Below are 22072 nucleotides of genomic sequence, written 5' to 3' on the forward strand. Positions count from 1 at the left end.
AAACATATTGAAACACAGATAACATCCTCAAAACTTTGTTTATTATAGACATCTCAGTTTCTCGTAAACTATAAAGACATTAAAAGAATGCCGTTTTATGGTGTATAAACATGATGCCAATTAGAGATGAGTTTGATTTATTGAGGTTTCCAGATCAAGCGGTGATCAAGGTTGATCTTAAAGCTAGTCTGAGTCACTGAAACCTGTGGGTCAAGTGATCCAAGGTATAAAAATAAGGCTGCCCTTTTAACATACCACCAATATGTGAAAAATTGTCTACATGACTGTCATACTGGTGCTTCATTCAGTGATCATTAAAAGCACAACTTGATGCACTGTCTTTGTAATTCAGACAGATTGCCAGCAGAATTGCACAAGAATTGAAATATGACTTTACTCTTGCATGAGCAGTGGTGGAGCAGAGCGTTCCAGGTTAAAGCCATTTATCTACATTATGATGTCATGATGAGATCCTTCCAACTGCAAAAGAAAAAAAAATAGGCTCCCAGTTAAACTCCCAGGGTAGCAAGACATCATAGTTTTGCATCCCCGTGTGTCTACATACACAAAGGCTGCAACCTCAAGCACTGTCTTCAAAAATGTAATGTTTACTGGCAGCTATGGTACCCTCTTAAACTACCATGAAACTATGAAGAATTCATGCTCTTTTATGATGAGCAGAGAACGTTAATAATATTTCAACACACCAAATATCAGTGTTTTCTGGTTGAACACAGAAGTAGTTTCAGCAACTGACCAGAACAACCCAGATGAATAATCCATGTAGCTTGTCTACACTACTAAATAGTGCAACTAAATAGTTGCAATGTCAAATTCTTGGTTTTAGACATTCAGCCCTGTCACTGTGTCTCACCTGGGTATATAAAAAGTATATCAAAGTAGAAATATCCAGGCTCCCCATCTTTATCAACACACAACTTCACATCATGCTGATGTACATTCAGAGTGGATTGTAGGGTGTAACACACATTGCAAATCAGGCATAGCCTGTGGGAAATGGAAGCTGAGTTGAGTTGAGTCGCTCCACTTTGCCCCTAAAATCGGCTGTGATGAAAAGAGTTCACAAGACATGGTTTAAAAGAATGTTTTCGACATATAGAAAATTGTATAAGCTTTAGCGGAAAAAAAGGGTTTAACTTGTCTCTATTTTAAACAGTTTAAGGGTGTACACCAAGACTCTGCGCAAATCTGAAATTACATTTCAGAAAAAAAGTTGTTAGCTCATTAAATCTTCTCTTATTTAAAGATACACAAGGACATACAGTATGTTACTTCTATGTTGCTGTTAGTGAACGCATTACAATCACAGCACGCCAATTTGTATGTGCCCAGTGGCAATATGGGGAATCTGGCAACAAGTATCTGCAAATTTGTTATATCTGGTGCATAAAGAGGCTCCTTAAGTCCATTAAGTAGTCTCTCCCTGGGGGGCAGTTATAGATTTGGTCTTGCACAGCTTGAGTAGGAACCCACTGAGGGGAGGAGATGGCTATCAGAAGCTGCAGGGCAGATGGGGGGTATCAATGAATGCAATGAAATGGGGTCTTCCTGTGAGGGAGTCTGAGGAGATCCTTGGGACAGCACTTTCATGTATTTGCTTGCTGTGTTTGTGGTTGGTTTTGCGATTAGAAACAGTTACCATTAGACCTCTGCACGCATATTGGCACACATCTGGTTATACTTCTTGTCAAACAATTGTACCTACGTACAGTGTGGCATTTCATGTGACCTTTTAATTTGATCCAAGATGAAGTCGGTTACTGGCTGCCATGTCTGCACACGCACTCGCCACCTGCAGTCCTCTTTCAGCAATTCTGTTGAATCATATTTCTGGCCACAGTAACAGTACAGATCTGTGACAATGCATGATGATAAGTGGCCTAATCTTAAAGCTTGGTGGACATAGCCATAAAGATTTTACAGCTCTGTTAAGAAAAGGCATTATCTTTGAGAAGAGTTAACTGTGCAAGTGGGGCCTCTTGCATCCACTCCTTGAAGAGCAACTTTACTCATAATTGTCTGCTGGAATTCACAAAAGTGTCAGGCTTAGTTAGATCAGGGAATGAGGTCTGCAGAAGTTCAGACCAGCCTTGTGTCACAAACACAGCATCGGTCTGTACACTAGTGGTTAAGCATGTCCTGGCACGTGTGTCTGCATTTGGGGGTGGTCATGCATTCAAACTGCATCAGTCCAACAGAGCTTTTTGCTATTCATCAAGGGGGTTGGTTTCGAGTTGCTGACCCGCCGGTGGAAATTAGGAAATTACACACTAGCACAAATAATGTTGACTGAAAAAAGTGCAAGTGTCCATTTCATTTATTTGTTCAGACTGTTGGTAAAGCCTGATGAAACTTGACTTCCACACTGAACAGTAGTGAGAATGAGCTGAGGCATGTGCATGTGTCTGTGTGGTCTCTGTCCCGTTCAGTACAGTACAAAGAACAGCTGCTTTTCAAAATGAACGGTGCAGTTGTAAATCTCGACTCTAAAGCACTCGTCTCCTCTCCTGAGGGCCCCACTAGCTGCTGATACAGTGCTTTTTAATTTTGGTAATGTCAACTTTTTTAGAGAAGATGTTGTAAAAATGGCAAAACAATCCAAATTTTGGTAATGTAGTTGTTAAAAACAATCTAAATTATAAGGAAACTGTTATTCAGAGGGACTTCAGTGCCAGTCCGTATTATCATTAACCCTTGTGACCTGTTTTCACATTTGTAGCATTGGTACCCTTCGTAATTCAGTGTATAATCCAGACAATAACCTCTAGTGTTCAACATAAAGTAATCCATTTCCTTTTAGATGGTTGGAAACTTCCCTGCATCAAAGGTCAAAGGTTTTGGATATTCTTCTCGACCAGTTATGTAGAATATGTGCACTGAATTGCTGCAACAAAGCTAGGGTAATAATAGAAAGAGGGAAAAAAAGTTAAGCCTTAGTCACCTGATGTGTAATCAGTTTTGTAGAGAACCACCTGAAAGATGTATGCATACACCGTCACACAGCTGTAATTTGTGACACAATTTACAGTATTATCATTCCATTGTTAGTGTTGACTTTATGTGAAGTTTCACTTAAAAATATGTCTTGTGGAGTAATAATAGGAAACCAGAGCTTTTATCAAGGCCAACCTCCTCCTTGGGCCTTCCAGCATCTCCAGCTTGACACTGACAGTGTCTGGTTATCCCTTGCTGGACAATAGACAGCAACGATGGCGATGCTTCTAATAGTGATAGGCCTGGAAGGACCTGCTCTCTTAGCAAATTGTGGCGCCATACCATTTGGTGGTGGTAATGCACCTTTATTATTGTTTGCCAACTGGTAGTAAATGAAAGAAGAATAAGAAGATGGTGTGGAAGAAGAGAAAAAACATGAAAAACAAACTGGAGATCAACATTTGAAGGAGCTCAGAAGATTGCTGTGTTTCTGTTTGCTGTTTGCATGCACTATGATGGCCACCATAAATAAGAAGAGGTGACCTGTGCTCAAAGGGGACATCGACACAGCTGAATAGCATCAGCTCCTGCCCAAAGCATATCCAAAGAGCATAGTCAACACCCTATTTATTGTCTTAGACCCCGTCCACACGTAGCCGGGTATTTTTAAAAACGAATATTTCCCCCCTCCGTTTATAAAAAAATTTGCATCCACACATAACCGAAGATCTGCGTTTTCGACCACATTCATAACCTGTAGATCATCTGCGGCTCCCGGGAAGCTGCACCTCCGCGGGCTCCGCGGCGGCTCCGCGGGCACCGTAGGGTGCGCGTTGCCGCGTACCCTACGGTTGTAGGCTCTGTGTCGGTGTAACGCAGTAAGCGGTGGTCAAGACCAGAGACCATTTATTTAATAGCTTGGAGAACAGATGCTGGATCATCTGTAGTAAACAAAAGGCGCACGTCAGAGCAGATTTGTTGTTGTTTTGGCGCATAATGTGACGTTCGAAAACGCAAAACTCCGGTTGTGTGTGTCTACACGCATCTACATAAACAGAGTTTTCAAAAATCTTCACTTTGCCCGGAGTTTTTTTAAAGCTTCGTTTATTTGCGTTTTCGTGTGGATGACAGGTCAAAACGTAGGAAAATATCTCCGGTTTAGCAGATATCCGCAGATATCCGGCTACGTGTGGACGGGGTCTTAATCTACCACGATTCAATGTAGTTTATTTTTTAAATTCTAAAATCAATTTTGATGAGATACTGTTGTTTATGTAAAGAATCTGAGTACCTCTTCCATCGCTGCCAATAGTACAAAAGATTTCCAGGGCAGTGCTAAAGTACCTAACCCTAGGTATTGGCTTATTTCAGCCCCGAATGAGTTCCCAAAAATCTTGCTGCAGTTCCTGGTAATGGAGATTTGCAACATATTTCACTGCCCAATAAATCTACCCTGGACCCCTGTCAATGGAAACACACCTATAGGAAACATGGAAGCAAAATATGACTTCTACTACATTGTTTTCATTATTTAGGTTCAATTTCACAACAAAATTAATAGGAGTGTTATTCTTATGTGCTGAAGCCAAACGCAAGGACAAATCCCTTTCCAAGAAATATACAATTTAATTTTCAGTATATACAAAGCCGGTGTCCTGAGGAAGGAAAGAGGTCAGTTTGAGCAAAGAGGACAGAGCAGAACAGCGCAGCCCACCCATCGCAGTCCAACATGAGGAGGGCAGATGTACAGGGCTGATCTGGGAGAACAAAAGGTTGATCTAAATAAGAGCCAGCTGATGTTGCTGTTTCTCTTCGCTTCTCTTTTCTGGTTCTCTCGCTCATTTTTGTAGACCTCCATCACTAATCCTGTCACGTTACTTGACCTTTGACTTTGTTTCTATATTTTTTCAAATTTCCCATCCCCTAATTTTCTTCTCCTGCGTTAAGCAGGTGTATTTGAGGCCAATCTCAGGGGAGCAGGTGAGCTATAAATCCATAACAGCTCTGACATTTCACAGTCTCTGGTTTCAATTTGGTCTGATACCCTGCAATCAGTCACTCCTGTTCTTTTCCTTCCCCTGTTCACTGTTCTGATTCTGAACACAAGTCCAAAATCTTGCGAAATATCTTAGCCGGAAAAAATTTATATCCTGAGTTCTGCAAATATTCACATTGCAGCCATTGATTTTTATATGCAGCAGTGCTAAACTGGCACACTTTTTTAATGATAGCATGATCCGACTGAGGGAGAATCATTGTTGCCAGCGTTAAGTACAGCCCTGAGAAGCACAGGTTCCCACTCGGTTCTTTCATGTCAAAGCATATCGATTTATTCATATTCATACTGCATTTTAAATTGTCTGAAAGGCCTGGGCCTGGAGATGAACTGGCACCACAATGTGAGAGTTATAATTTTAAAAGATTTTACAACAACAGGTGGATTTTACATAAGCAATTTTTTTTAAAGTTGTTTACCCCTAATTACACTTTCTTAGTAATCAGAGGTAAACAGATATCACTTACAAACTCTGTGATTACAAAATGAATCTATTAATGTATTAGTTAACACTCTACTTACTTGCTTGGTTTGGCCCATCTGTAATAAAGGGGGATTTCCTTCAATTTTAGCAATCTCAAAAATTAATTCTCGCATGTAGCAAAGGGTTAAGATTTGAGGGAAGTTTGTTCTAGTTGCACGCATTAACTTCACCACTAGATGTCACTACAGCACACAATCACAGCTTTCAATTCTTAAACCTTTTCATGTAAAATGATACATAGGCTACAATATTTGCATAATGTGAATTACTTCTTTCCTATAATGGGTGAAAATTAACTATACAGCCTCGGATGAACAAAAACACATGACTTGTATAGCATGTCATTGTTACTAAACTAAACTAAATGCAAAAACTGTGAACAAACAAAGTACATCCTATGATTCACTAGTGTGTAGAATCACTTTGAGCAGAAATAACTTGAAGTAAGTCTTATTTGTATAATGTTCTCAGTGCCTCACATACTTGTGAAGGAATTTTGACTCACTCTTCTTTAGAGGGTTTCTTCAGCATGTTGAAGATTTTTGGATTTTGTTCATGTACAGTTCTCTGAAGTTTGCATTTATTTTCTTGTCTTTCAGTCCATCTCTTATATCTTTTTCTGGCGCATGATCTATTAATGACCAAATATTAGCTGTTGGACATAGGGCCTCACATTTAATTTTAGATTTTTTTTTATTCACAGAGAATTTTTTTATTCAATAACTGCAAGTTGTCCAGGTCATGTGATGGCAAGACAAACCCAAGTCATCACCTCCTTCTGCCATAGTTGCTATGAGGTGTTTGTGCAGATATGCTGATATGCATCCCAACTGGATCTTGTTTGTACGAAGGACTTTATTTTGATTTAGTTTTTTAGACAGGAATTGTTGCCTCATAGCAAGAATGTTTCTGGTTCAACTCCGAGCATGAGTTTTTTTATGTGGAGTTTGCATGTTTTCCTTGTGCTTGCATGGGTTTTCTCCAGGTACTCTTGCTTTCTTCCACAGTCCAAAAACACGTCTGTCGGTTAATTAGTGATTCTAAATTGTCCATAGGTTATGTGCATGTGTCTCCCCATGATTGCAGGGTTGCATCAGGAAGGTCACCTGGCCTAAAACGTATCAAACTTCTCTGCTGTGGTGATATGGGGCCTGTTGTGTAAGAAATGTAGTATTTGGGTTTCTTACAATTGCTTTCAACATTACACGGAATAACCTTGGGGTGAAATTGCTTGGATGTTCACTCCTGGGGAAGATTGGCAAGTGTCTCTATTGTTTTTTACTTCTGAATAATCTTTCTCTCTGTTATATGATGGACTCTAAGTTGGCTGGAAATAGTGTAATAACTCTCCCCACATTGATCATCACCAACAGTTGCTTATCTAAGATGCTCACGTCTTTCCTGTTTGTGGTATGGCTTATGGCTTCTTCATCGCTGGTCTTTTGTTAGTAAGAATGTTAAAGGATATATATTACGTTTTTATTATTCTTTTTCAATATTTTCCACAATTCCCTGTCATGAAAATTAAACATCTGTGAGACTCTTTGGTCAAAATACCACAGGGATAGAGAACAAGAGCATAATATCCACCCCGTCGTTAAACTGCTGTTCATGTCAGCTGGTTTTAGAGTGTGGAGTCAAGCAATCCTCTCACCCGTCTCATTATGTGTTGTTTTTTTTTAGTTTGAGACTGGTATTGCAACACTTCCAAAAAAACTACACTATCCAATTCAGAGATACAGTAAAGGAATAATAATATAAAGACAGGTGAAGATATACATGGGAAAGGTGGATGGATTTACCCAGATATGAGTCTATGATGTCATAGTATCCAGCAAATTTGAACAGCCTATCTGTGATGGAGTCTTTGATCACTTCAAAATACAATAGAATTTGTTTCAAATATTATTTTTCATAGTTAATTTAATTTCTTTTTAAAAATGTAATTGATTTAAATTGCAGTCATTCATCACATGTTTTCTTCTTTGCTCTCAAGCAACAAAAACTATTTTTGTCTTAATCTACTACGTAAGAGATTCAATGTAGTTTAAAAAAAAATACATTCTAAAATCAATTTTGATGAGGACACTGTTGTTTATGTAAAGAATCTGAGTACCTCTTCCATCACTGCCAATAGTACAAATGACTAACGCAAAGAACCAGGTCTCAAGCTGTGTGATCTTCACCATGTCCTGAATCTTGGCAGTAACCGGCTAGAAGATGCAGTCCAAAGGAGTCCAGACACTGATCTCAGCCTCGTTGCCTCTTGCTATGTTTAAGATCTCAAGAGACCACGAGAGGGCCTGTCCATCACAGTCGGAGTAAGTCAAAGTATACTGAGAGCTGACCTAAGAGCAAACTTTCACTCTGACAGTTCAGGACAAATGCCAGCCTGCAGACCGCAGCATGCCAGCTTTTGCTGGACCGCTTGAGGTGGCTGAAACACAACTATTGTTAAAATATAGCCTGAAATCTGCTGTTCTTCATCAATAAAATGTTTTCATTTTGATGCTGACAGTCTCTTGCAGTTTCCTGACAACTGGCTGGCACTTGCAAAGACTTATATATGGAGTTGGTAGACTCAGGTAGTTATTCCACCAAGGGCAGTCTCTGTAATAAAAGCCCTGGACAAAGAGTCATGATAAAATCTCACAGTATACACTTCGGATTTGAAGGGGACGTTTCCTATCTTGATGTTTTTAACAGATATGCTAGCTTAAGGGGATATTACTGTGACATGACACGGTGTTCTCAGTGAAGCAAAAAATATTGCTCCCACTTCTCTTGATCTAAAATCAAGATAGTAGTTTGATTCAGGACTTAATACAGCTGGAAATGAAAGGCAGTTGACACATTCTTGGGGCTCCAGAGTCATTCAAACATGCCTGCGGCGCTTTAACAAAGCCACAGCATGACCTAGCTTTGACTGCAGTGAGAGCTTCTGAAAATGAGCAAACAGGAATTACAGTAAATGAAATGAGCTGAATATTTAGAACGCAAACAGTTTTTCCTGTTGACTAAATATGAGCTTTTACACCACCACTGTTATTCAGTGATTATACACCAGGACGCATGCTTCAAACGTGTGTCAGCGATTTGATTTTCACAAGCAATTATAACGATGACTGCTTAATCAATGAGTCACAATTTCTTCCCAGTCCATGACCACGTGTCAGCCAGTGCACTCAGATTTGTTTAGACGCCTGGCATGTAGAGGTAGTCTGTTCTGGGTTCACTTGTTTGTACATGAGTGTATGTTTATGAGAACTATCTGTCACATCCTGTTGATGTACTCATCCTAGGATTCTCTATTTGTACAGTAGCATGCTTTCCTATCAATTTATTTTGAGTCATATAATTGTTGCTCAACTGATAATGTGGAAAAACATCCGTTTTAGTCATTCCAGTACTAGTACAAGCTTCTCAATGACTATGTCATGCTTGAAAACTTTGAAAATTTGGTGTTGCTTTTGTTACAAACACAGCTAGACACGGAGCAGGTGGCTACAAGGAAGAACAATGTGCATCAGTAGTCTAACGACACTGATTGTTTTTTAATCATCTGCATTAAATTTATCCAGCAAATTGTAAATTGAATTCAACTCACCTATTCTACAACTCAGTTCAACAACTCAGCTAACTGGATTGCAACAGAGACACACGTGATGTGCAGCATCCAGATTAAGGTGAATCCTTTAAAGCTACACCAGGGATGTTTTATACACACAGTTTTACTGGTAAATGATAATGTAATTAATGCTTTAAAAGTCAAATACAGTTGTTTAGCCAAATTAGATGTTTCATTAATTTTAATGTTTTATTGGTTGAACACTCTATCGTGATCCTGTTTGTCTTTATCTTCATTATAGTTCAGCGTTTTCTTTTTAGCTATTTAAGCCATTCTGGTATCAAAATGTTCAGATCATTCAACTTGTTCCTGTTATGACTTTTGGTCCTTCAAATTCTTTAACTTGTTAAGATATTCTCAGATGATATCTACAAAACATGAGGCCCATTGAAATATCCATCCATCCATCCATTTTCTATACCTGCTTTATCTTTTGCAGGGACTCTGCTGGAGTCTATCCCAGCTAATCGCAGGTGAGAGGCAGGGGCTCACCCTGGACAGGTTGCCAGTCCATCACAGGGCCACATATACAGACAAACAACCAGACACACTCACACTCACACCTACAGGCAATTTAGAATCATAAATTAACCTAGTATGTATGTTTTTTTGGACTGTGGGAGGAAGCCGGAGTACCCGGAGGGAACCCACGCAAGCAGGGGGAGAACATGCAAACTCCGCACAGAAAGACCCTGCCGGGCCCAGGAGTCAAACCGGGGACCTTATCGCTGTGACGCAACAGTGCTAACCACCAAGTCACCGTGTTGTCCCCCGTTGAAATATAAATCGTCAAATCCTTGAAAAACATCCACATCTTTCAGGCCTTAACACTCCAGCATACTTTCAGCTAGGCACACCATTTAAACTTTAAACTAGTCACAACACTTTAAACTCTAACCATTGGATTCATCTTTTTAAAATATTTTTTTCTTTGTGAAATATTACACTTTAGGTTTTGTGAAAGATTCAGCGTTTATAATGGATTTTATTTGCAGACTGATCAGGAATGCATCAAAAACGTGAGAGCTCTCACGTTTTTGATGCATTCAAAATGATGAATGCAAAAAATATGATACATTGATGAATTGATGCATTCAAAAAATAATTAAATTAAAGCTAGCTCACTATTATCTTTAATTTAATTATTTTTTTCTTGTCATCAGGTCTTTTTATCTTTCATCTTACAATTTAATTATGTAAGATGAACACATAATTATATGGACCTTAATAAAAAAAATGTCAACAAAGACAATTAATATAGGCAAACTGAATATAAATATTTTATGTAAAGTACACAACTGTCCTTATTAATTTTTTGAGTGTACTTTCACGTGACACCATTTAAACTTTAAACGAGTCAAAGACTTCAGACCACAACTTATTAAAGCCATGTTTTGATTTACAGTCTGTGAGAAATGGCAATTTAAGTTTTATGATTTTTTGAGAAATTTTCCCGCCAAATGTACACTCCAGCTCATGATGTCATCCACTCCTCTCACGTAGGGGACTAATCTGAAGAATTCTGTCGCAAACCTCTCAGTCCACATCTTTCACTCACGCCCCACAGATTATATATCAAAACATAGTTACTTTTGTTGGCTTTCACAAAAAATATTACTCTAACCTCAGGATTAAAACTCCTGCCAGCTTTAAAATTAAATTGTTGCGTTCAGAAAAGACATCTGCCATTAATGGTGAATGAATATTGTTGATATGTCTTGGCATTTCCGCACAGTGACTATTTATTTGATGCCTCGAAATCGCTGAGTCATTCCAGCAGAGGTGCTTACGTAGTGGCGTTCACTAACATTTCCGTAAAATTGGTCACCAGTTTTACTCCATTGGCCTTTACACACTGGTCCAAGTAAGAGAGGAAAATCCCATAAATGTGTGTCCTTACATACACCAGAACCGAAGTGTGACTCTACGTCGTGTGCGTGAAAAAAGACAGACAGGGTCAATCACGTTCATTGCGCTCATATTAATAATAATTAAGGAGAAGATGCTGTCTGCTTTCTTCATATTGTTTCGGCCCTTTTAACAGGAGCGTAGGTAAGCATGTGTGGAGAAGTTGACCGGGAAGGTTTGAGCACTGTAACTAGAGCGATTCAGCTGCGTGTGCAGCATCAGTACAGTAAATGAAAACTCTGCAGCTTCTCCAGCTGGAAGCGTCCAGGTCTCCTCACCAGCTGCTGTGTCATTTGTGAGCGGGTTTTATACCAGCACTGCTCGATCCTGGAGCGAAGTGCGGCTCTGTGCTTAGGACTATGGTCGGCACAAGTCCAGTGTGATCGGAAAGTTGTTAAATTCTCACACTTTAAATTCTCACTCGGTTACGGAATGCGGGGATGGCCCTAACGTACACGGCCGGTCTCTCCATTTTCACACCTTTTGGTCTACCTTGGGTGGCGGGAAAAAGAGGAAATATAATTTTATGCCTTTCCAGAAATTGGCCCTCACATACAGGCAGCATGACCGGCAAAGGTTCTGCAAAGAAATGCCCTGTCGTTTTCCTGCTACATTTTCTGCTCCTCTCAGTCCTTCTACAACTTTGTGCTTCAGTAAATCATAATGAGTTTTATCTTTCAACATTTCAAGAATTCTGTGTTATTTCAGCACGAATTCAACTACATGTTTACATCCTTCTTTCTTTAGCTAATATTCCCATTTTGAGGTCATTTTTCTTTTCTTGGGCTTTTCTTCCCATCTGTAGATCTTTTTTTTCTCTCCAGCTGATTTCCCTCATCTTCTTTTCCTCAGCTCATCTTCCTGTCTTCAACCTATCATCTTCCCATCAGCTTATCCTTTTAAGTCAGCATATCTTCCTCTCTCCCCCCTAACGTCTCTTCAACTCATCTTCTCTTGAGCTGATCTTCCTGTCTTGAGAGCTTTCTCCTTTTCTTCACTTAATTTTCCTGTCTTCAGCCCATCTTCCTCTCTTCAGATAATCTTCCCCTTTTTAGTGCCTCCTCCTAACTCCAACCCCTCTTTCTCTTCTTCCATAGATTAAAAAGTTTTCAATCTTCTGAGCTGCATTTACCCTTTTTCACATTTCAATCTGACTTTAGCAATTCTCTTCTCCTTCTCTTCTTCCTCTTAGGGTTCATTTTAAGCTTTCAGCTTCTTTAGCAATTCAAAAGGTTTTTCACCTTCTTCATACAGCCAAACTATTTTATTTAGGATTAACACTACTTCGGTTATCACGCCTTCTGTTTATCACTTTCAGCCACTTGCTAAATTAAATCATTCTGCTAGAGCTTTGGCTAAATTCTTCAACTCATCCTCCTCTTCTCAAAACAGTTTCTTTCTTCAGACGATCATCCTGTCTTCAGTTCTTCTCTTTAGCAAATATTCCTCTTTTCACTGCCTCCTCCTGTATTCATCTCCTCTTTTCATAGGCCTATGTCTAAGTTACATTTCCATATTTGTTTTAAATGTTTATCCGACTTTAGCAACTTCTTTTTATTTTCAGCAGCAGTTCTATTTTTTCCGCAAAGTTCAGCTCTCATTCAACACTTCAGTGTTCAACCCTGCATTTGCAAAGGAAATGCAGCCTTTTTCTAGTTAAAAAAAAAAAAAAAAACATCCATTCATCTATTACTCTCTTATTCCTATTCAGTTAATTTACATTAATGGAAATTCATAATCTTGTAATGGCCATCCTTCTTTCCTCATCTCTAAACAATACAACCAACTCCTGCATATGCATTTCCTTCAGATTCCTGGGTGCCTTATAGGAGCTGGTCCCTCGCACTGACTTTCCCTCTATGACTTTATTGACATGGATGTGGTCCTTGGATTTCTTGTAGTCTTTGTTTCCAACTTTGAGTCTGTTGTCATAACAATGAAGCTACTTTTATTTTATTTATTTATTTTTAATAGATTCCGAAGCGTACTGGCGATATGCCGAACAAAACAGTCTGGTTTGTCTCATCATACATCAACAAGTTGCAGCATCGATCATTGCCAGATTTTTTTTTTAACTTCTCATTAAACAACAAAAAAGTATTCAGTTAAGAAACTACAATGAATATAATTAAAATAACTAATAGTTTTACAGGCACAAATGAACACATTTTCACACACGATGTTTTGTAATTGTTGTTTTCTCTTTTCTTCCAGAAATACAGTCTCTTGCCATAAACAGGAATCTGTTTTAGCTAACTTTTATTAAAAACAACCCAACTGCTATTTAGATAATAGACCACTAGCAGAGCCCTGGCAGAAATGTATTATTGAGGCTTTAAAGGTTTTTTTTGTCATGTACGGATGTTGTGTAAGGGGTTATAGTTGAAGATTGTGTCTGAGCCCCTTGAAGTCTTTTGGGTTCATAAGGGCGGATATTGCAGAGGCTGAGACTAGTGGGGGTGACCACCTTGTTGGAGTCCTACCTCCCACCAGCATGTGTGTGTGTGTGTGTGTGTGTGTGTGTGTGTGTGTGTGTGTGTGTGTGTGTGTGTGTGTGTGTGTGTGTGTGTGTGTGTGTGTGTGGGACAGAATGCCTCGGACCAAACCACATTTGATTTTTATACGCTTGTGGCTAACAGAAGCCAGATGTAGCCACCTACAGGGAACTTAACATTGAAATGGCCATTAATTTCTCTTTCTCACTCTCTTTAATGATGTGTGCATGCATACTTAAATGCATGATTATGTTTGAGTGAAAACAGGCAGTCAGCCACAGCAGCACCAGTAAGCTACTCCTCCACCAGCTAACAGAGCCGGTGCGACTTTGGCAGTTATTAATGCCGTGCTGTCTAGCATTGTGTGCTAACACAGCATATACTACTCCTCTGAAATTCCCAACTATACGTCTCTTTAGAATGAATGGTCTTCTGGACCACGAGTGCACTGAACCGATTTGAAATGAGAAGCAAGGTGACACCTCAAAAATGTGCCAGAAGAACCGCAATTTTGGAAGTATACAACAAATAACCATCAACATTTTCCCTGTAACTCCTATCCAGAACCACACCTCCAGAACACATGAAGGTATTAATTTGCACCGATAGTAACTTCGTCAAAGTTAAAGTAAAACATATGCAGATAGGCTAACTGAAAGCCTGGGATAAACAGGGCTTACCTTATGTTCAGTCATAGCATCAACCACCTGATCCATGTACCAAAACTAAAAAGATAAATTGACAATTACATGTCTTATAAATTCAACCATCATGGCATTAGTCTTCAGTCCCCTTTCTGTTCCCTCAATTGCTGCCATAGAGTATTAACTTTTACGTCTTGCAGCATACAGAGGTTTTTTTTTCTTTTAATACAGACTTTCCAAGACAATACAGACTGTACAGTAAGCTACTGTTATTTTTTGACACACAGTTGTTTTGCTATGCAAGTGCAGTTTTCTGGCATTACCACTGAAAACTTCTGCTTTTACTTGCTTTTCGCGGCCGCTGCGCCTTTCCTCCAAGTTTACCGGTTTCCTACTTGAGTGTGATTAGCACTGAAACAAGAATAATTTCTGGCTCATTGGCAGAATGGGTGACAAATTATTTTCCTCAGATTGGTATGTTTTATAGATTATCCAGCTTCCACAGATGATACATGTTTTCTCATATTAATCTCAGAATACTTACACGGTCATTTTTATTGGAATGTAAAAACCAGTTTGACCAATAAATAAAAGTAATGTCTTAAAATAATGACCTATTCTACCTTCAAAATTAGTTGAGAACATTATATTTCTTATAAATATATATTAAGTGTAATTTCAAAAACTGGATTGGGTGAGTTTTATTTCCTGACAGTTTGTTAAAAATGTATTATTGTTACATGAGATTACTGTTAAATTTGTTAATCAACAGTAAATAAACCAATTTAAAACAGCCCTAAAATAAACATACATGGTAGTGAAATTGTTTGGACTGCGAAGTGTACTAAAGTAATATTTAATTAAGTAATATCTTCAGGCTGTCTTCTTTAAAATGGATATGAATAAATTGGTGCTACAAAAAGAAGCAAAATGCAAAAGAGCAGCAACTGAGAAAAAGAGAGTGTTAATTGAAAGCGAATGTGCCTGTTCTGGCTGTTGGTCTGAGATGGGCCGGAGTCCCACTTGGCTTCCACTTCAAAAGCCCTGCCCGCCTGACTCAAGCGCACCTGCAGCCGGTTAAACCCTGCTCTCATCACTCAGGGCGTGGAGAGACCTCTCCCACAACTTTGAGCCCTATCCACATATCTTTTTGCCAAAGACCGACAATGGCCCGCACTCAAGAATGTAACCTAAAATACCAGGGAGCCCGTACAGCTTTGACCGCAGAGATGAACGTCAATCACATGAGATGACAGCTCACACAGCATCTATAGGGCAGGTCCGTGCCACCTACATTGCGGGTCACACAATGTATATACACCCAGGACACAAGTATGCAGAAGTCGAAAAGACAACAATTAGAGAAGAATAGGTGTCTGTTTTACATTTAATGTGTAGAACCATAAAATTGTTAACCTTTAAGTTTACCTCAGAGGTAAACATACAGGTAAATTATATATGCACAAATGGGCTATGAAATAATATTTTCAAACAAATCTATATTGTGTCACTATCCAGCTCAAATTTCCCCTAGAATAAACCATTTTTTCTTAAGTTTCTCTTCCAGTCTTATTAGTGTTTTTGCCTTTACTGTGTGCAGATAGCTTAAATTCAGACAGCTACAACAACATTGAAAATAAATCCTTATCAGAGCAAACATTTTGACTTGTTGCACCAGAAAAATACATATTCCATTATTAACATCAATAATCAGCCATGTACTTTTCCAATAACCCTACTAATGTAATCTGTCCACAATTAATACCATAATCCATTTGCTGCATCCTGTAAAAAGACAAATCTAACATTGTATGAGATTTCTTAGAGGGTTTTAACATTACCTTGGCATGTACCAGGATAAAGCTCACCTCAATTTCCAGTTTTCCAAACTATAATATAGAGCAGTGTCTCCCAACCTGGGGTCTGGGCCCCCCCTGGGGGGGCGCCAGAGATCTCTGGGGGGGGGGGGCGCGAAACTTTGTCTGCTTTGAGGATATGCAGTTGTTAAAATTATATTTACACATGTTAAATAAATAAAAAAATTTAATTTTTTTAAAAATACTAAGTTGTTTATCAGGATAAAAACTTAAAAACGTATTATTATATCATTATTCAACATTTAATCATACTACTACTCCGACAGGTTGTTAAAGGAAAAATGTTAAAAAATGTTGCTCTCATATTAAAAGAGACATTTTTCAGAAATATTTTTATGTCCTTGCAATTATTTTTTGTGTGTATTTTATACATTGGTGACACAACAGGAAGGTGAGAAAAACAGAGTACAGGGTAAACCAAAGAGAAATGTATCAAAAAAACATAATTAATGTTCATTTTTTCAATTAAAGGTTCGTAACAAATAACTTTACTCTTTTGGTGCTAGTACGTACGGGTCGGGGGGCCCGGCTGGTCTTAGACACAAGTAGGGGGGGCTCCATTGAAAAAAGGTTGGGAACCACTGATATAGAGGACTGTAAGGTAATGAATAACAAAAATTACTATAAAGAATGCAGGTTATGATCTGTAGACGAATGGCTTGCCACATGAAACAGAAGTAAAGCTAGAAACACCAAGTTACATCTACCGATCAACAGAAAACCCTAAAGGGATAGAGATGTAGTTGCTTTTAAGACACTTTGTAATTCTAGGGTTTTTTCAAAGCTATTTTGGTTGATCTTGGCCAAAACTGGGGACAGGGGATCTAAAGAGGTTGATAACACTTCCTAAAATTAATCAAACAATCCTTCAAATTAATTTGACACCAATATTATAATATACATATATACCTACATATACCTGTATATGTATATAAATATATATAAATCCTTGATACCACTTTAATTAGACATATTTCTGCACACAATGATACCGTAAAGCTTCAAACTCTACAACTTCAAGTTATCATTAGCCTTCAACAACTAAATATTGAATATGGAAGACAACTCTTGACACCACTTAAATGGTAGTTGCACAAGTTACCCTCATTTAATGTATATACCAACAGCATGCTCTGTCTCTGATACTGTTCCGTATCGGTCTGACCAGTCAGATCACTACAAAGAGGGGCTGCAGATACCAGTTCCACAAGGGAGCAATCATCAGCCACCTCCTCATGGATGCTATTAGGCTGTGTGCCATGAATGAGTGAAACATCCACACCCCCTTGATATACAGCGTTTATATCATAAAGTCATTGTGACTGGATGAATAAATCAAATAGTATCAAAGAGAGGCAAACTGATCTCAGTTACAAAACAAACAAACAAAAAACCAAGTGGCAATGATGTAAAGATCACAAGAAAGTCAATTACAACCAAGTATCGACAAAGAATGATACAGATCTTGAAGAACCAGCTGGGGAAGAACAAGTCTAAGCATAAGCACTTACACTCTGGCCAAAGGGAGAAGATGGGCATCACTGATGTCAAGACAAGAAAGGTCCTCATTATTGATGAAGGGTTTACTATTAAGTCCAACACCATGAGACTGTACACTTAAAGTGGAGGGAGGGAGGAGGTCAGGAAACAGTGATCTTCTGAACCACTCTACAGAATGAAAAACAAAGATCCAGAGTCATTCTGGAAGATGGACCCCAGAGGAGAAAGCGTTATGGAAGGAGAGGCCTTTAAATAGTATGTACTAAAGGTTGGGATTAATGGCTGGTCTCAAAGACAGCACTGAGGGACTAATCATGGGACTTGAGCTCAAAAGCAAAAGAAACCAGGGTTTACCTCACCAGACATGGCACCAGCGGCAGGAGCTGTGCAAAGTCAAGTCAGAGACAATCCATCATACAGTAGGTGTAACATGCAGACAAGTATAACATACATAGAACACAATAACCAGTTGCCTGGAAGTCTGAAATCCGTCAATGAGACAGAAGTTTCAGCAATCATCATAATAGATACTGTATTTCCAAGGGTGGTGGAGAAGGAAAAAGATAAGACCCAGTTGGACTTAAAGATTCAGGCTGTTGCACCAGTGATGCTTACACAGCTGGAGATTGTGCTGGTCAACAAGCTCAAGAAGTCTGCAAGAGTGATAGATGCCGCAATCCCAAGTGATGGCAGCATCAAGAGAAAATGTGCCCTACAGTGACACTTGTGGTAATTAGTCCAGAGTATTAGAAACACAAGGAACAGCTTAGTGAGACAGAAATGGCCAATACTGCCACAGTCATCAAGCACAGAACTGAACCATCTGAGCTGCGAGTCGTTTGATTAATTCAGATTAAAAGCAGCCACTATGACCAAAAATGGCTACATTTCGTCCGTGTTTTCTATTTGCAGTGATACAGAAAAGTATGCCACTGTGTTTTTAAGCTACACATGGCTTTTTAACTGTAGATGGCCTGAAATTTAGTAACGAATGTAATTTGTGATTGCAGTTTTGCTATGTCATCCAGTGATGTCTCTAACATGAAAGAAAGTCATTAACTATATAACTGTTGTACTTTTTCTTGTGCTTTCTGCACAGATGCATTAAATGCAAGCTGCCAGTGAGTTTGTCTTTATCCTATGCTAAAAGTTGACACAAAGAAAAGAACTGTTGGTTATTTCACTGATTCACTGCTCACAATGCTACTTCAGCTAGCCACCATGTGACCTGCAGTGTACGTCACACAGACAGTTCCATACTGAAACAGGAAACTACTCAGCAGAAACTCAGTTCCACTCAGAAGCAGCAAGGACTCGGCCTCTGCCCTACAGCTGACCAGCATCCAGAAAGGTACATTTCAAGTATGATTAATTAAATGCTGTACCGTATATATATATATATATATATATATATATATATATATATATATATATATATATATATATATATATATATATATATATATTTAATCCATCTCTCATGTCCATAATTGTTATTATTATTCATCATCACTTTATTAATCCATGCTCTGAAAGTGAAACATGCCTGTTTTCTCAGACAGATGCCTTAAAGCTGTTGAATGTTAAAAAGGCCACATCTATCTTAAGATCCCATTGATATATATTCTCTATGACTTTCCCTACTCTTTTAATCTCAATGTGTGTACTGTATGTGTGCGTGTGTATGTCATTAATGTGTGACCATCCTGTCACAACCATGCAGCATGACAGCATCTTCCAGCGAACCTGTAACATTCTGTTATAAAGTTATCACGATCACATCCTTGGGCAATTGTGGTATAACATCCATTAATACCAGGCTGTCCCGGGATTAAAGAAAGGCTCACAAGTATTCAGAGCTTATCCCTGTGTAGGCCAACCATGATGTAACATAAGGGTACATAATGTAGAATGTATGAGCATGGAAAAGACTTTTTCTTTCTTTCTTCTTTTTTTTGTATCTCTGCAAGAACAAACTTTCTCAGTGCACATGCCTTCTGTTGCACTTTTTGCACGGGGTGAAAAGTGGTTGACAACAGACTCCGACACCTTCTCTGAATTCCAGCCAAACGCTTCAGAAGCTTCTGGAGTTTGAGCGCCGCTGTATTAGTTCAGGGCAGTTTATCTCTGCTGGCAGATCTAAATTTACAAGATAATAAATTATCACGCTTCTATTTGTCTGGCATGCACATTGTGGCCTAACTGTCCTGGAGCGCTATATATTTTTAGGGCCTGTGTTGTATTCTGACCTTTTATTAGCTTTATATATAACGGTACAGGATTTTCAGATGATCATCAACTCCACAGCCTTGGGGGCCTTATCGTTTTAATCTTTAACAGCTATTTAACATGTGGAAATTATGGCAGCATTAAATCAATCCCTTGTCTCTGCTTGACATTGTGATGGACTGGCAACCTGTCCAGGATGTACCCCGCCTCTCAGCGTGGATAGGCTCAGTCCCCCTGTGACCCTAAATAGGATTGAAGCGCGTACGGAAAATGAATGAATAAATCAACTGCCAATATGTCATCTTGCAGGAACTCAAACATCATGGATACAAACCTAATGCAAAAACAAAGCACTGCTCATGCTTTCAGTTAATGACTATGTTCAGGTTCTTATCTCAAGTGACCTCTAGTGGCCATGTTAGTACCATGCGACTTGATGCAACGGAAGTTGCAAGGTGTTGGGTGGAGGTTGGAGATGATGGATTGTTTTTTGTTGGGTTTTTTTTATGGAGATGATGGATTGTGATAGAAAGTCAGCAATTCATCCTGTCTCCTGCCAAAAGTCAAATCTTTTTTTATAACCAAGAGTGGGATCTTTATACTACATATGTTCCATCATTGCCTTCTAAAGGATGTACATGGTACGATCAGACTAAAGCAGAACATTTTATCAGAGATTTTGTGATCTTGTCATGAGAGATCCTCATTATGAATCTGAAATCCCAGTGCTAACCACACAATGTGACTGTGTATGAACCAAACACAGTTTTCCCCAACAAAATGAGAACAATGCTTTGACGAATTGTACATCCCAACTAAAGTCAGCACTTTCAGTCAAGGCTGGCGCACCAGACACTGACCACTGGTATAACCCTGCCCCTTATTCTCCTCACCGTATACTTTTTACATGTTGCTCTTTTCAAGATCCTCCATATTAAAAGAAGCCGCAGTGTGATGCCTGAAGGTTTGATGCCTTACTGACCCCTTCTAAAAGCCAAGCCTGCTTGGTTCTTTTGGTTGTGAAGATTTACAAAGAACAAAACTTACAACAGTTGCCAGGGACATTCTTGCATGTTTGCTCAACAGAGCCAGCGAAATTAGTTCCTCACTGGCACCATTTTCAAGGGGCACTGTTGTTGTGTCTTTGGCTCAGTGGAGTCTAAGACGGATATGACTGGTTTAATGAAATACAAATGAATGGAATTATTTTCCCAAATACCGTGATTTTACGGCTCTGCAGTTGGGCTGCCTTGAAGTTATAATCATTTCATCATGAAATGATCATGAAATCATTTTCTTGCCAGATACCTGTCTTGTGTTCTATCAAGTCTGTAACAATCATGCCAATGACAACCTTCTGTACTTGATGTTGTTACCAATTTCCCCAAAACTTCAGTTTACCAGTTATTTCAATCCAAACCATCAGTTCGTCTTAAACTTAACAAATCTTAACAAACCTTAACCGTAAACACTATAATATGGATTTGTGAGGGGAGAGATTGTGAAAGTTTTGTAAGGGACAAACCATTTATATTGTGTTGCCAGTAGAAAGAATGTCTAAATTGTGAAAACAAAGCACTTTGCTTTATTTGGACCCTGACATCGTATTAATGTTGAGGATGTAGCAGTTAACCTTAGATTCCCAGCTTCCCTGACTTGTTTCAGCTCACCACTGTGTCATTGTCCCTTTTCCACCTGTTCCCCTTGTGTAATGTTGGTGCAGTGACCTGGCCAGGGCTGTCCTCCCTCGCTCAGCCTGTCAGGGGGGGATGAGAATATACACTGAGCTCATCAGTCGGCTGCCTGGCTGGTGGCATCCTACAACATAATTCCCACAGGGGACACATTATTGGGCCATTAGTCCAAATCTTCCACCAGCAATGCACAACGCTGGCTCATTAGTCTATTTCCTTTTCTAACTGAAAATTTTCAGTCAAAAATAATCCAGTATCAATGCAAAAATCAATTGGATTAGTCCAAAACCCTTGCTGCTGTAAATCTCACCTTTATCCCTCTTTCACACCAACACAACATTTAAATCAAGCAAGCCCAAATGAGTGCTTTATCCTTGGGGAGAGGGTTTACAGATTGGACTTTTCCTCAATCTGCCAAAGGAGGCACTTGACTCTGTTATTGTTAATGAAGAGAAAGCTGGGGTCAAGTCCACAGGCTGAGAGAGAGGCAGAGTATGTCCCAGCTCCCACCCAGGAGAGAGAGAGAGCACATCCAGAAGTATTCCTGTTCCTCTAATTCCCTTTGATTTTGCAGAAAATTATGAGCTATGCCACAGCATATA

Source organism: Cololabis saira, chromosome 12 (assembly GCF_033807715.1).
Source record: "Cololabis saira isolate AMF1-May2022 chromosome 12, fColSai1.1, whole genome shotgun sequence".
Classification (NCBI taxonomy): Eukaryota; Metazoa; Chordata; class Actinopteri; order Beloniformes; family Belonidae; genus Cololabis; species Cololabis saira.